General features: G+C 38.8%; 1 pseudogene; it reads left to right on the forward strand.

Annotated features, from left to right (window-relative positions):
• Positions 1–16389, forward strand: part of LOC149559171 (protein CNGC15b-like) — a 134324-nt pseudogene that overhangs the window by 58225 nt on the left and 59710 nt on the right.

Here is a 16389-nt window from a genome sequence, read left to right on the forward strand (position 1 = left end):
CTTGCAATTTTCTCAACATCATCATCCACATGTCTAGATATGATATCCAATCTATGGGATTCCTCGGTATACTCTTTCACACTCATGTCTATTTTCCTCAAATTCTACATCTTTCTCAACAAGCTAAATTGGTAATTAGAAAGAAGGAATTTGTTCTTTACCTTGTTCACTATCTTCACCCAAGTTTTGATCTTTTCCTTTCCTATTCTTTGTCTATCATTTTGAAAATGTTCCCACCATAGTAATGCATGTTGTTTTCAACCTAGTAACTACAATTTTCACCTTCCTATTATCAGGAGTGTTTTCATACTCAAAGAACTCCATTTTAGAGGTCCAATGTAACAAAATATTTTTTGACAATTTTCCATCATCAAGAACAATTTCTATAGTAGGCTTAAAGTGTGCCCTAGACAATACTCTCAACAATCTTTGTTCATCATGGTCTTCTTCAAGTTCTATATTAGGGTTTGGTACTATTGCTTCATCATCACTCACATCATCAAGATGTGCTCCTCTCCTCTAGGTTTTCTCCATAGCATCTAATCTGGCTACAATTTGTGTTAATGTATCCAATATTGTATTATTAACATTTCCTCTTCCATGAACCATCTTTACAAATTAGGTTCCTAAAAGATCATAACCCTCTACAAGCTATAGGTGAAATTTGTAGATCTTCCACCCTAAAACCCATTTCACTCATGGTTCTACATGATCCAAAGTCCTAGTAAAAACTACATCACACTTCAGCAATCGACTTGCACACTCAAGAACAACTGCACTCTGATACCAACTAGTGCAAGGAGGGATGGAATCAACTAGGGCCAAAGGCACACTTAGCACTCCAAACCAACCTTGATGAGTTAAAAATGGAAGAAAATACATAAAGAGAACATCGCCAAAGAGAGGGAGAACAAAACACTTTATTGATTCTTGAAAATATTAGCATACATGCCTAGTTGTAAGGCCTTCTAGGTTACAACCAACATTATAATTCAAAGTTCAATCTTCAATGATGATCATTACATTCTTGCTCTACTTATACTCTTCCTTCTCTTCCAATCCCCCAAAATATTTTTTTCCTAAAACTCAATCTTAGACCTCCTCAAATACTTGTGTGACCATAGGTCAACCTATCACAAAACTAAAACCTTAAATTAAATTCATGCATAGCCACAAGTCGGCTGACAACCAATATTAACTACCTACACCAAAATTAAATATGAGCAAGGTTGGCCAAACTAGAACTTGACATAGGAAACTTGACAAATGAAGGCTTCACAAATACTAGCACTTGGCATCCATAGGAATCACTTGGCACCAACTATGAACTTAACATCCTCCAATGCTTGACAACCAAAGGAAATGACTCAAAATTCAAAGGAACTCAACAACCAAAGAAATCACTTGGCAACCAAATGAAATGACTTGGCATCCAAAGGTACTCGACAACCAAAGAAATCACTCAGCAACCAAAGGAAAAACTTTTCATATAAAGGAAAACTCAAAACATGTAGGATCTCAGGGCAAGCCAAGATGCTCCTACATCATCAAATACTCAACTCCACTCAAACAACCCATAATATCATCCATCCTTGGTAATGAAAATCTATATTTTATTGTGATCATGTTGATAGCACAAGAATCTATACACATCCTCCATTTGAAATTATTCTTTGGTGCTAATACATCTAGTGCAACACATGGACTTAGACTCTCTCAAATCAACCCCTTCTATAACAAAATTTAAATAAAGCTTTTACAAACTAAACAAAATTCATAAACTTCAAGATAGACTAAGATGAGCTCTCAATTGAGAATATGAGCCATTAATGGGCTCTCTCAATAAGAAGCTCTCTTGTTGAGTGGCTTTGTCTAAATAGATAGGATGTATGCTCAAGCTTATGCTTCAAATGGAGTTGGAATTTGGGTGTGAGTGTATGGTTTTGATGTAAAATAGCTTCTTAAAATGGCATTATGAATTTACTTCATGGATTGTGTTGTTTTGCAAAGAGGAAGGATCCAATTTATAGGCAAGAGGCTTGAGGGATTGAGGGCTAAGATGCAAGGATGGAGAAAAGCTCATGGAGGGCTTAGATTGCATGAGAGGAGAGCACATGGATTGTGCTTCCTTATAGCCAATCAGCGAGTGACACAAGTCACAAGGTGAGAGGATGGAGGAAAGGGGAAGGATGAGTCAAAAAAGGAGGCTCAAGGGATAAAATCTTCATAAAGACCCTCATAATGGCTTGTAAGAGAAATGAAAGGGCGTTGGAAGAGTCATTTATGGCCTAGTGGGCTTCATAAAGTTTTATGGTTGGGATATTTTGAGGGAGATGAGAGGAATTTTGACTTGGGCTTGATTAGGAAGTTTTTAGGCTTGCTTAGGATTGTGAAAATGATTAGAGGATGGATTAGGATAGTTTAGGATTAGCTTAGGGATAGGCAAGTGGATGGCATTTAATGAGGGTGGGTGAAGGAGGAGATATTTATTAACTTTGGCTTGGGTTAGTAAGTCTTAACCCATGTTTAGAGAATGTGACAAGGTTAGGAGAGGATTAGGATTAGGTTTAAAGACATCTTCTAGAAGAGTCTAGACTTTGGATGAGGATAAAGACTTTCTAGAATAGTCTAGAACTTCCTAGGATGAGGATGAAGAATTTCTAGAAGAGTCTACAACTTCTTAGGATGAGGATAAATTAGATTTTAGGAAATAAATAAAGTTTTATTTATTTCAAGGGTTTGGGTTGAGGAGATATTTATTAAATTTTTTTTAATAAACATGAGGATTAATATTTAATCTTAATTAAATATTTTGAGTTGGAATTAGGGGTAAGAAATCATGGGATTAGCCTTTAATCAAAATTAAAGAAGGATTAGAAGATTTTGGAAGAGGTTAGTGGTCTTAAGGAAATTGGCCAAGTTTTGGGCAAAAAATAAATATTTTATTTATTTTGGGTTTTTTGGTCAATTTCTTAATTAAATAATTAATAAATAAGGAAATAATGTTTAAATAAGATTTAAACATTTTTGGGAGGGATTCCTTAATTAAATATTTTTAATTAAGATAAAGGGATTTAATGGCATAAAAATAAATAAATTAATTAAATAATTAATTAATTAATAAATGATGATGTCATCGGGAATTTTTTCAGAAAATAAAAATACTTTATTTTCTAACGGATCTAGGTGTCTACATTTTTTCCCTCTTTGATGTCATGCCGAAAGTGGCATGGCATCAAAGATAAGAAAATAAGATGCCTAAGGCTAGAGCAGAAGAGGAGAGAATGGACTGCGAGATGCCCCCTCAAGAAGGCAACGGGGAGAGAAAGTGAGGCTCGACGACTTCTTGAAAAGTACAAGAATTTGAGATGAGAAAGGAGACTCAGATTGGCTTAAGAGAAGAGGTTTAGTTAGCTCAAAATATCACTACGGGAGAATGATAAAGGGAGAATCAAAGGCACAAGAGGAAGCAAGCCTAAGATCTCAGGGATTGCAGAGGATGAAGGAGTAGAGCGTTATAAAAAGGAATCCAAGATAGGGAGATGGATGATGGGATGATAAAGTTGATGCAACAGGATTTCAAAGAGTCAGATTGATAGAAGATGGGTTTTGAAGATCCCTAGGACTAGGATTGTGGAGCTCGAAAGATGAGGCTTGGTGGATTGATTGGATTGGTGGATCCCTAAGACTAGGATTGTGGATCCTAAAGCTAAATGGGAAGATTGATTCAAAGAGATACTGATGCATAATCTAGGGTAGGAGAGACAAATGTTGGATATGGATGGGGGATAATGGAGATGAAGGGAAACCATTGAAGCTATTTTTTTGAGCAGGGGGATACTTCAAAGAGAAGTACCACCATGTAGTTGAGCACTAGATTTGCTATAGAACTATTGGTTAATTACCAAGGTTACCAAGAACATCAAGGCCTTTTCACCAACTATCCAAAGGATTGATGAACTGACTCAAAACAAACACGCAAGGATTGCCCCAACATCACACATGAATCCCAGAGGAAGCAGCGTGGAACTGACACTGGGTAACCCACAAGCAGAAAAGAAAAACAAACAAAAGACCTGATCAAGACCTTATTCTTAGATTGCCCCATTTGGGGTGTACCATGATATGGAAGATCGTGGCAACCTTGAGGAGGGAACAAAAACATTGTTTGGAAAAGATACTTCAAGACCCAAAAGGGTAGATTCCAAATCAAAAGAAAGCAAAAATCCAAAAGAGAACCGTTTGCCAATGAGATGGGTGGGATGAGGTACTAACGGACCAAGATCAGACATGAGGAAAGCTATATCCTACAAAGATCTATCAGAGAGCACCTAAGCTGATGGATTTGAATGAGTGATGCGTCTGGCAAGCTGAACTAAGAAGGATAACACTTTAATGATAGGATATCTAGCTAAAGGATGCATTGGAATAGCTAACCAAGGGTTGTGCGATGTGTTTAAGATGTTGATCAAAGATGAACTGACACGAAAGCTGGATAGATACAATGGTACTAAGCTAAAGAGGATGTACAAGCTAACGGACCAAGATATGTTACAAATGTACAAGGTTTGTTCATGTTTTGGTTTTTGTGAAATGGAAATGTTCATGAAGGGTGGGATGTCTGCAATAGTTGATAGGTAGATAGGTAGATGGTTTGTGAAAAGCTTAAGGAAAATGGGATTCTTTGTGTGCATGTGATAGGATACAAGCTAGGATACAAGATTTGGCATATAATACAAGCTGGAATATGGTACAAGATTAGGACAAGATTTGGATATACAAGCTATGATACAAGGGATGATACAAGATTTACAAGCTGGGGTACAAGATTTACAAGCTGAGGTATAAGATTTACAAGCTGTACAGGAGGTATTTACAAGCTTCATTAGATTTTGGATATTTGGTTAGAACACCAAGGGAACAAGCAAGTGTGTTATGGGATGGTGGGTGAATGGATGAGGGATAGGATAGTGATAGATAATGGATTAGCCTTAGTACACAAGGTGACTAAATTACCAAGTTTTCACCAAAGTACCTATCCAAGGTGCTTGAATTGCCAAGTTTTCACCATTGGACGCTTATTTCTCTTTACTATTTTTTTGTATTTTTCAAAAGCTGGGTATACCAAGGATCTTCAAGCATAGAAATTCTTAAGAAAAATGATGTTAGTAGGATCATTCAAGATTTCTCCTTCTAGTGTGGATAGATGATAAGCTCTGGAGCCAAAGGATGCAGTGACAACATAAGGACCAAGCCATGTAGGTTCAAAGTTGCCTTTCTTTTCTCGATCAGCTTGGACTTTCATATTTTCTTTGAGGACCATGTCACCTGGCTGAAAGTGTTGTGGGAGCACCTTCTTGTTGAAATTCCTTTTGAGACAAGTTTGATAGACTGTAAGATGATCACAGGCTTTTTGTCACTTCTTGTCTAAGAGATCTAGCTGGGTGAGCCGAGCTACTCTGTATTCTTCATCTGATATTTGCCCCTGCAAAGATATGTGCAAGGAGGGAAATTCAACCTCTATGGGTAGTAGCACTTCGACATTGTAGACTAGGGAGTATGGAGTTGTTCCTGTGGATGTATGAAAGGAGGTTTGATAGGCCCATAGGGATGGATTTATTTGTAGGTGCCAATCACGGCCAGAATTATTGACAACTTTATTTAGGATTTTGAGGAGGGTTTTGTTAGTTGCCTCTGCCTAGCCATTATCCTATGGGAAATATGGGCTAGAAAAGCGATGACGGATGTGGAGGGAAGTGCATAATTCTTCCATGTTGAGATTTTCAAAGTTACCTCTATGGTCGGTGAAGATGGTGGATGGGAGGCCGAAGCAGCAAACAATGTGGTACAAGATGAACTTGGAGACCTGAACTCCTATAGCTGAGACTAGGGGGACTGCTTCCACCCACTTAGTGAAATAGTCTGTAGCTGTTATTATCCATTTATGTCCATCAAATGAGAGAGGTGTGATAGTTCCAACTAAATCAAGGCCCCGAAAAGAAAAAGGCCAAGGTGGTGCAATAGGCTGTAGATCCTGTGCTGGAGCATGCACTAGATTTGTGTGCTGCTCACATGGGAGACACTTTCTGAAAAATTCACAGGAGTCTTCTTCAATGGTAGGCCAATAGTAGCCTGCTCTAAGGATTTTTCATGCTAGGACAATACCACTCATGTGGGCATCACAAAGTCTGGAATGTACTTCTTTTAATGCCATCACAGCCTCATTTTCATCTAAACATCAAGAGAGAGTATCATGATAACCCCGACGATATAGGGTATTGGCTATGATAGCATAGCTGGATGATTTTTGGATGAGGTTCTAGCGTTGGGTATGTGTGAGATGAGGGGATATGATACCATCGTTAAGGTAAGCATGAATCTCATGGTACCAAGGGGATTGGGGACCAACCAAGATACAAACACAGTTTGAATCTTCATTCGCATAGGCGGGTGTGAGGAGCTGCTCGACTAAAAACTCATACTATGTAGCTACTTGGGAAATTTCCAAGAGTGAGCCTATAGTAGCGATAGCATCTACTACTTTGTTCTATATTCGAGGCACATGTGTAAGCTGAAGCCTTGTAAAATGCTAGGTTAGCTAATCAACTAGCTCTTTATAGGGTAATAGCTTTTCATCTTTGGTTTGATAGTCATTTAGGGCTTGCTTGATGATGAGCTCAGAATCACCAAAGATTTGTAACTCAATAATGTTCCATTCTGCAGCTATCTTTAATCCTGCTGTGAGAGCCTCATATTCAACTATATTGTTGGTGCTAGGGAATTGTAGCTTGAAGGCTTTTGGAATGTAATCTCCTTGAGGTGTGACCAACAATATTCCTGCCCCTGATCCATGAGATGTGTGTGAGCCATCAAAATAAAGTTTCCATGGGGGTTGTTCTTCAATTAGATAGACATGTTCATCTGGAAATTCTATGATCAAAGGATATGTATCTACTAGAGGCACATCAGCTAGGTGATCTGCTATAGCTTGCCCTTTGATTGCCTTTCTGTCCACATACTGTATTTCAGATTCGCTAAGGAGCATAACCCATTTGGCCAAACGGCCTGTACGTGTTGTTCTAGAGAGCATATACTTGAGAGGGTCGATCTTGGAGACTAGTTGGATGGTATGACTTAGCATGTAGTGGCAAAGCTTTTGAGTTGAGAAAACAACTACCAAACAAGCTTTTTCCATAGGAGTATAATTGATTTCATAACCAACTAGGGTTCTACTGATGTAGTAGATGGCTCTTTCTTTTCCATAGTCATCGAGCTATGCTAGAAGTGCCCCTAAAGTAGTAGGCATTGCTGATATGTACAAAATTAGGGGATGACCAAGAACTGGTGGAACCAAAATAGGGGGATTGGTGAGATACTGCTTGAGCTAATTGAAGCTGTGTTGACATAAAGGATCCCACTTGAAGATCTCATCCTTCTTCAGTAAATGTGGAGATGGTGTACACTTATCTACAAGCTAGGAGATGAAGCGCTAAACAAATTGAAGCTTTCCCTGAAGAGAGTGAAGCTGTCACAGTGTGTTGGGAGGAGGCATGTTTAAGATATCCTTGACCTTCTTGGGGTCGATCTCTATACCTCGTTTAGAAACTATAAAGCCTAGAAGCTTGCCAGATGTGACCCCAAAGACACACTTCTTGGGATTTAGCATGAGATGATATTTGGCTAACCTATCAAAGACTTTCTCCAGGTCAGCAAGATGATCCATGAAGGTATGAGATTTGACCAAGATATCATCCACATAATCCTCCAAAATGCTATGGATGAGATCATGAAAAATGGTTGTCATAGCTCTTTGATAGGTAGCCCCAGCATTCTTTAGGCCAAAAGGCATCATGTTGTAGCAAAAGGTTCCCCAAGGGGTAGTGAATGCTATCTTATGTTGATCCTCTTCTGCAATCTTGATTTGATTATACCCAAAAAATCCATCCATGAGGGACAAAATTTCATGTCCAGCTGTAAGGTCTACAATCATATCTATGTTGGGTAAGGGAAAATCATCTTTTGGACAAGCTGTATTAAGATCTCTAAAATCAGTGCAGATTCTAATGTCCCCAGAAGGCTTAGTGATGAGGACCATGTTGGATATCCACTCTGAGTAGTTGATAGGTCGGATAACCTTAGTAGCTAACATTCTTTCTAATTCAACTTTGACTAGTAATGCCACCTTAGGGTACATTTTTCTAAGCTTTTGTCTAATGGGCTTGATCTTTGGATTGACTACAAGATGATGAACTAAAAGCTTTGGATCCAACCCTAGCATGTCCTGATATGACCATGCAAATCGACCAATGTTCTCTCGTAAGACCTTAAAGAGGAGATTAGCTTGGTCTTGTGATAGGGATGCAACAATGTGAACAAGTCTGGGGATCTCTGAAGAACCAATGTTGACTTCTCTAGTATCGCCAATCAGAATAGAAGACACCTCTGGTTGATTATCTTGAGGAGGCAATGCTAAATCTTCATGTTCTATTTGTGACTCTAGATTTTCTTGCTGAGGGGCTCTCTTTGCTACCTTAGCTAGTCCCAAATTTACCCTAGTTCCAGTTTTGGGTGTTTTAGAACAAGGTTGGGGATTTTCTCCAAAATACCCCCTGGGATCTAGCATATAGATATATTTTGAGTCTAGCTTTGTTTTCTTGTGAGGAGTTTCAGCTCCCATGAATCTTAGAAATGCTTCCTCTGATGTGAACTCATCAATGTGTATGACACTTGGTTGGCCCAAATCTATGAGTTGTGGATGGGCGAGTGGTAGGTCAATGAAATGGATGGATAGTTCTTGGAGAACAGAGTCTCCCAAGGAGATTTGGTTTGGGATATCATCGTAGGCTCCTTTTTCAACTTCCTCAAGAATGTCTTCAATTTTGGCAAGGTTGCAGTGAATGTTTGAAAAAGTGTGACCATTCTCATTGGTGCCCCTAGTTGTGGGTATGCCAAAGCTAAGACCTAACTTCAATTCCCACTTGTGTGTGTCGATGGGGCACTTCATGCCTCTTTCTTTTGGTCCTAGACCACCACCTTGATAGTTCCATTTTTTAGTGATGAGCTTATGTTCTTGGGATACTTCTAGCAGAAGTGATCAAGGCGTGCTTGATTTCTTAGAGGTGCATCCTTATGTAACCAATTGTTGATATCTAGAGTGAGCTCCTCATGAAGAGGGATTTTTGAGGATACAAAGGTTGTTGGGCCAAACTATTTGTATTGAGGAGGTGGAATCTCCTTAGCTTTGTGATATGTCAGTCGCCCATGGGTGTGTGGATCAAGCGGGAGTGCCCCGACAACAAATGCATCTAACAAACTATACTCTCCATAGCCTTTGTTATTGATCTTTATGGTAGATAGGGTGGAGGCAAGGATGGTTTCTGGGTCATTACAAGTGTTGGATGAGCTGGCAATGGTTGTGCCGATATCAATTCCAGGGAAATGGTTTACATATGAAGCATCAATTGCATTGTAGTAAGCAAAGGGTTCTGGATCGGCATGGATGGTTACCTCAGTACCCTGATGTGGAAATTTGGCGCACTGATGGTAAGTGGATGGAAAAACTTTCATGGCATGAATCCATGGGCGATCGAGGAGGATGTTGAATGGTAGGTTTAGATCAATAACATGGCAGAGTGTTTCTTGGATCACTGGCCCAACCTTGATTGGGAGAAAAATAGTTCCTTCTATGGTTCTTTCCAAGTTGTCATAAGCTTTGATGGTGATAACCTCACTAATGATATCTACCTCAGTATACCTAGCTTGTTTTATGAATTTTAGGGTGCAAATATTCAAGGCTGATCCATTATCTATCATTACTCTTTTTACAGCAAAATTGGATACCATAATGGCTATGCGAAGCGAAAGGGTGTGATCTGGCTCGACCATAGGTATGTCAGTGGGTTTGAAAGATAAGGCACATGAGGAGGATAGGTGTCCAATGAGATTACAAAAATTAGTAGTGTTGATATCTGAAGGGACATGAGATTCTATGAGAGCACTATCAAGGATTTTTTGTACACAGGACTAGTGCAGAGAAGGTCTAAAATGGAGATTTGGGTTGGCATGTTCCCAAGGTGTTCCATGTTATTGTACTAGCTTTTTGATGGAGCTGATGGTGCTGGTGAAATGGGTGGGCTTGCGATGTTAAATTGTGCTCTTCGAGTGGTGACTGCACACTCATTGTTTGGTCCTTGGATATTGATAACATTGACAGAAGGCTCTTTCTCAAATATACAACCTTTGAGGCTACCATAGTCTATATAGGATGAAGTGTGGTCATTGTTCTTCCCATGCTGTTGGTTTGGTTGGCAGTTGTTGGTGTTGTTGTTGTTAGTTTGGATAGGTGCTTTTCCAAGATTTTGGTTGTTGTGAGGAGGAAAAGAATTTTGATAGATTTGTAAGCCTGCATTGGGAGAGGTTTGGGCACCAATGGTGATTTCTTTTTGATCAATGAGGTACTGCACATAATCTTTCAATTTCATGCATCTGAGGGTGGTGTGACCTTTTACCCTTTGAAATTTGCAGTACTCATTATCTTTGTACCATGTAGCTTTGGATTGGCTTGGGTTGATTTTTTGGGTAGAAGGAAATTTGATGAGCTTTTCCTTGACTAATTTCTCAAAAATGACATCCAAAGGCTCACCAAGGGGTGTATAATTTCTTGGTGTAGGTTGGAATCTAGGATTTTTCCCTGCAGCTATATTGATGGCATTAGCTTGATTGCTAGGCCCTTGAAAGTTGGGTCTTGGATTATGGTTTTGATAGCTTGTTGATTGTTTGGTTGATACAGTGGGTTGGGCTGACTTTGGGAAGGACCAACAATATTCACATGCCCGGTGTCAGTGATGCCATCTGTTGCAATGTGTTTTTTTTTGTTCCAATACCTAGACTTGTCATTGGAATGTGTTTGATTTTGGTTGGCTTCCTTGTAAATCTTGAGCATACCATCTTTAATGAGTCCTTTCTCAAGGATCATTCCTTTCTCTTTGATATCTTTTTAGGTCTACAAACAGTTCATGGTGATGTGGTGAGCCAAGCTGGGATGGGTATTATCAATAAACATTTTCACCAAATGGCACTCTGGCAAGGTGCAAGATATGTGGGTGGTAAGGGTTTGCCATCTTTGCAAATATTCAGGAAGGCTTTCTCCACCTTTTTTTTTAGTGTGGTCAAGATCCACTACTGATAGCTCTATTTCAACAAGATGGGGATATTGGGCTACAAATGCCTCAGACATTTCAACAAACTTATTAATTGTGCCATATGGTATTCTATAAAACCATTCAAGAGCTAGTATGGCCAAGCTTTTGGGAAAGAGATGCAAGAGGAAGATGTCATTGTATGCCGCTTCTTGGCAGTGCATGTAAAATTCTTTGATATGTGTGACAGGGTCTCATTTTCCTCTGAATTTGTCAAACTTGGATGTCTCAAAATGCTTGGGGAATGGAGTCATAGTAATGTCTTTGTCAAAAGGGTAAGGACACACATTCTCAAATTTGAAGGTTTTTGGATCATTTCCCTCTTGGATGTTCTTCAAAGCTATCTTCATGGCTTCCCATTCTGAATTAATGAGTGATGGCTAAGGTGCCCCCAATGTAGGAGTTCCCTGAGGTAGGTATGTGCTAGATGGGGCAATGGAATATGGATGGCTTTGAGGTATGGGCTGGTAGGGATTGTACATGGCTTGGGCAACTAAATGGTGGATGGTGGGTTGCTGAGGTGGAGGTGGCACATATTGCTGCATGTGTTGTGAGGCTTGCTGCTAATATTGGATTTGAGTTTGGGATTGAGAAACATAAGTTGGCTATGGGATAAATGGATTTCTTTGTGGAGGTAAGGTATAAGATGGTTGTGAAGCTTGGGGAAAGGATTGGGGAACTTGTGAAACTTGACTTTGGATTTGAGGAGTTTGGCCAATATATGTGGGTTGTGCCCCCGTTTGGGAAGGTATTTGCATGGCAAAGGAGGCCAAGTAATTAGTGGTTGGTGGTGGTGGATTTCCTCCTAGGAGTGTCATAGAAAAATAGTTAGTGATAGGAGGTAATGGATTAGTTGGTGGTGGAGGTGGTGGGAATTGAAAGCTTGGGAATGGAACTAATGGGGTTTGATAGCTTGGTGGCTAGATTTGAAAGCTTGGTAGAGGGGTGGCAGGAGCTTGGGTCACTTGAGAGCTTGGCAGAACATTGGTAGTAGCTTGTGGGGTTTGATAGCTTTGTGGAGTGAGGGTAGTAGCTTATGGATTTGTGGCTGATGGAACTGAGCTCCAAGGACCTAGTGGAAATGATGGAATTGTGTTATGAGCTGAGGTAAACAAGCTGAGGGTGATGAAGGGTTGATTACTTGGCCCCATGGGTGTCATCTTGGTTGTATATTGCTGAGGTTGGCCAAAGATGCTAGCACTAATTTGGGAGATGGGTGGATTTGGAAGGTTGGGTTGGAGAGTAGCAGCAACAATAGTGAAGAGAGTGAATGATGAGGTGTTTTGGGCGAAGGGGGTTTGGGATGGAGTGGTATGGACCAATGGTGGAGTGGTGGTGGCTAGATTGGTTTGCGGAAGGGAGATTTCAACTTGAGTGGAGGCTAGTATGTTTGGGTCTGTTGGATCATATGGGGTGGGTTGAGGCTCTTCTTTTGGCACATATTGAGGATAATTTGAATCATAAGAGCCTATGGGTGGTGGGAGTTGTCCAAACAATGGGTGAGATGGATCTGATAAGGGAGGAGGTCTTCCAAATTTGAAGGCTCCTATGTTGTCCCTTCAAAAGTTAGCCATGATTGTTTCTTTGTTTTTTTCTATAATGGCATTCACCAATACTGCATTTCCTGGCTGGTTCATGAAAGCTTCAATGTCAGTAGGTGATGGTATAGTGTTCTCTGGGCTGAAGGATGGTTGACTTCTCAAGGGGAGTGAAATTGTTTGATCCAAATGATAGGGCTCCATTGTTTCCTTCTTCTTCTTGCCTAAGCGAGTGATAGGTGGCATGAAAATGCAAAATGTTTCCTAGGGATGAGATGCAACAATGCTGATGGATGCAAAGGGGGAAGGCTTTTCTATGCAAATTATTTCTTAGGTTGAGGCAAATTTGTATGACAAAACCTAAGGACGATTAGGTTGGGGATTCTAATTTCAAAGATATGTTGCCAAATTATGAAAGGTCTGCTTTCCTATGTGCAAGCTTGGTGGTGATTGTGTCAACTTAAGGATAGACTGATGATCCTTTAGGAAGAACATGAGATTGACCACTTGTGGATCCCAACCTTTAGCTCAAGGTGATGAGGGATAACAAGTGACAAAGCTAGATTACCCTATACAAAGCTCTATCAAAGGGATAACCTAGGTGAGATTGGTGGATTTGGAAGATGTTAGGAATGACAAACTTTTGGCAAAGTGACAACAATTTTGAAGGCTTGGATGTGAAGTTTTTGGATTGCTGGCTAGATGGTTTGGTTCTAAATGAGATGGATGAGCTAAAATTCTTAAGGGGAGGAATAAAGATGGCTGGCTTACCGACAAGGATGACTCTAAATTGAAGCTTATGCAAGAAGATGTGGAGAAACAAGGGGGTCTAATCATAGAAATCTTGCCTAGTTGGTAATGCATAAGCAGGGTTAACTCCTAGATGTTGGTTAAGTTGGATAGTGTGATCTAACCAAGCGTCTTGAAGGGCTTTGTCAGCAACTTTTTTCTTTTCTTTGTGGAGTTTGGAAATTTGAGGGCTTGGTGTTATTTCTTTTCTCTTGGCTGAAAGTTCTTGGTATGCCTGAGATGGCTTGAGTTTGACTTTGTGAAACTTTTGTTTGGGTTTGGGTTGTTCTGACATAAATTCCTGAATGTGCTTGGTTTAGAGAGATTTTGGTTTTTTTCCTTCAACTCGTTCAACTTCTGGAATAGGTAGTGACTATGCTAAGTGTGCCCTAAGCTAGGATTGACCAAGTTTGGCAAAAATTCATTCAACAAGTAAAAAAATCAAGCAATAGATAGGAACAACCAAATAGAAGTTTGTGATTCTCAGAATGTGATACTTGCGCCATGAAGTGTGTATGTTCTACAAATGTTTTGATCAGTCACTTCAAACACATTAACATCTTAGATGGTTGTCTACAAGGATGACAGTTGGTTTAACTAGGGAGTCCTCGATATACCCAAAGTACATGAGGCCGAAATCCATAGATGAAACCAAAACAATGTCACATAGCCGAGAGGAGCAGTAACCCACTTCTCCTCTTTCACTTCTCAAGGGTATAAATTTCCTTGAGGCTTAGCTCGAGTGACAAAATCTTGATTCCAAGAGAGGTGTCTTTGGATTCACCTCCTGATCTTTATACTCCGTCGGAATGCTAGAGTTGAGGTTGTCCCAAGGGGCGATGAAATCCCCAAGTAGGCCTCCTAAAACTTAAACAAGATTTTGTATTCTAATCTTATGCACCCAAGATAGCCTCGAAAGATGACAAGGGGAGAGAAGACTTGGATGATCTTGGGCTAAAAGACAAAATTCTTTTCCAACTGACATTTAAGTTTTCTAATCTAGACCTTGCAAACACACATGTTTAGGATGCAAATGTTCAATTCCAACCTGAAGCATTAACAAAAGTAAAATCAATCAAAGAATGAATACACCAAGAAGATTTGGGGTCAACAAAAGTAAACTCACGTGCCCAGAGGCCCTCCACATCAAGTATCGATTAATTTTTCTTTAAGGAATTCAAGATTGAGTGTGAGTTTTTTTTAAGCCCAAAACAAAGTTGTGTGAAATTTGATTTCAAGCGTGTGCTCGGAGGCCCTCCATGTCAAGATTTGTTCAAATTTTTTTTATGTCCAAATGAACTGTTAGCAAGACTAATGTGCATTCAAGGAATTTTCTAACTTAGAAAAACCAATAAAAACTTAAGTGAGTGGAATTTGATTTTTGTGGAGCACTTAACACCTTCTTAGGTAGACCCATCCCCATATATGGCACCAATATTGCAACCAATGGTTAGAATGATGGGTGATTAAAGAGGGTGAGTCCAACAACAAATTCACTCAAAGTGTCTTTATTTGTTTTTATAACTTAGAAAGTTTATAAAATGTAGATTTTTTTTATGCCCCAAAAGATGAAGTGTGAGATATTGTAATGATTAATTGACCTTTTGAATTCAAGATTGGATTTGTTGTTTTAATCATGCATTCATAAAAAATAAAAAATAAACTTGATTTTAATCCATGACACTCAAGATTGATTTTAGCAACATGCATTCAAAGACAAGTGATTAAACATTCAAGTTTTTTTCCTTTGAGCATTCAAGATTGAGATTTTATGTGTTGTTTTAAGAAATTTGAAGTGATTTGTTTTAACCTTAGATCATTCAAGATTGTTTTGGACTCAAAAGTGAAAATGACTCTTTGGACTTTTATTTTCATTCAAGATTTTTGTGTTCTAGTTTTCATGTTTTAAGCCCAAAAATGATATTCTTAGATTGTTTTGATGCATGAAAAACCTAAGAAACATTCAAGATTTTGCAAAAAGACATTTGTTTGGAACAAATAACAAAGCTTTTAGGAAAATTTTAGCAACCATTTAGGACTCTTAATTTTCATGAGATTTTTAAAAGAACTTTAAAATATTTGCAAATGAGGTTCATTTTATCCTTGATTGATGCTTTGAGTTTGATTTAGATTTTAGTGTACACTTAGTGTTGATTTTGAACCTTTTGAAATAGAAACTTGAAGTTCTTTTTAAATTTTCAAAAATGAAGTGTTCCTAACTTTGCATGAATGCATCTAAAACCTTGATGTTGCAAGGATGCAAATGATTGGATTGGTTTAGTTTCACTTGTTAAGAGATTTTTATTTTTTTTTGCAAATTTTTAGTTTTTAATGGATTTAAGTATGATTTGGGGGTTCATTTTAAGCACTAAAAAGAAGTGTGTATGATTTTGCTTCCTTAAAAAAAAAGGCCAAGATCCCTCAAGAAGAAGAAGAAGAAGTAGATGGAATAGAAGAAGAATATAGACAAGAAGAGGAAGAAGAATTCCAAGTGCTCCGTCTACCTATAAGCTCGAAAAATCTGCAAACACTATGAGATAGACTATGAGTTCCTTTGTCTTCTTCATGCTCATGTGGACCTACAAAACCAATTTATACAATCCTACCAATCACAAAAATAAGCAAAATTAGCAAAAATTAGAAAATGACATACAAAACTTGACTAAAAAAGCTAATGAAGATGACCCATGCGGGGTCCCACCGGGCGTGCCAAAATGTATATGAACAATGTTAGTATGTTAATAGAAACCAAATTTAAATAAAGCTTCTACAAACTAAAAAAAATTCATAAACTTCAAGATAGACTAAGATGAGCTCTCAATTGAGAATATGAGCCATTAATGGGCTCTCTCAATTAGAAGCTC

The sequence above is a fragment of the Cupressus sempervirens genome, chromosome 5 (genome assembly GCF_028749045.1).
Source record: "Cupressus sempervirens isolate cs-2001-9-10 chromosome 5, ASM2874904v1, whole genome shotgun sequence".
Lineage (NCBI taxonomy): Eukaryota > Viridiplantae > Streptophyta > Pinopsida > Cupressales > Cupressaceae > Cupressus > Cupressus sempervirens.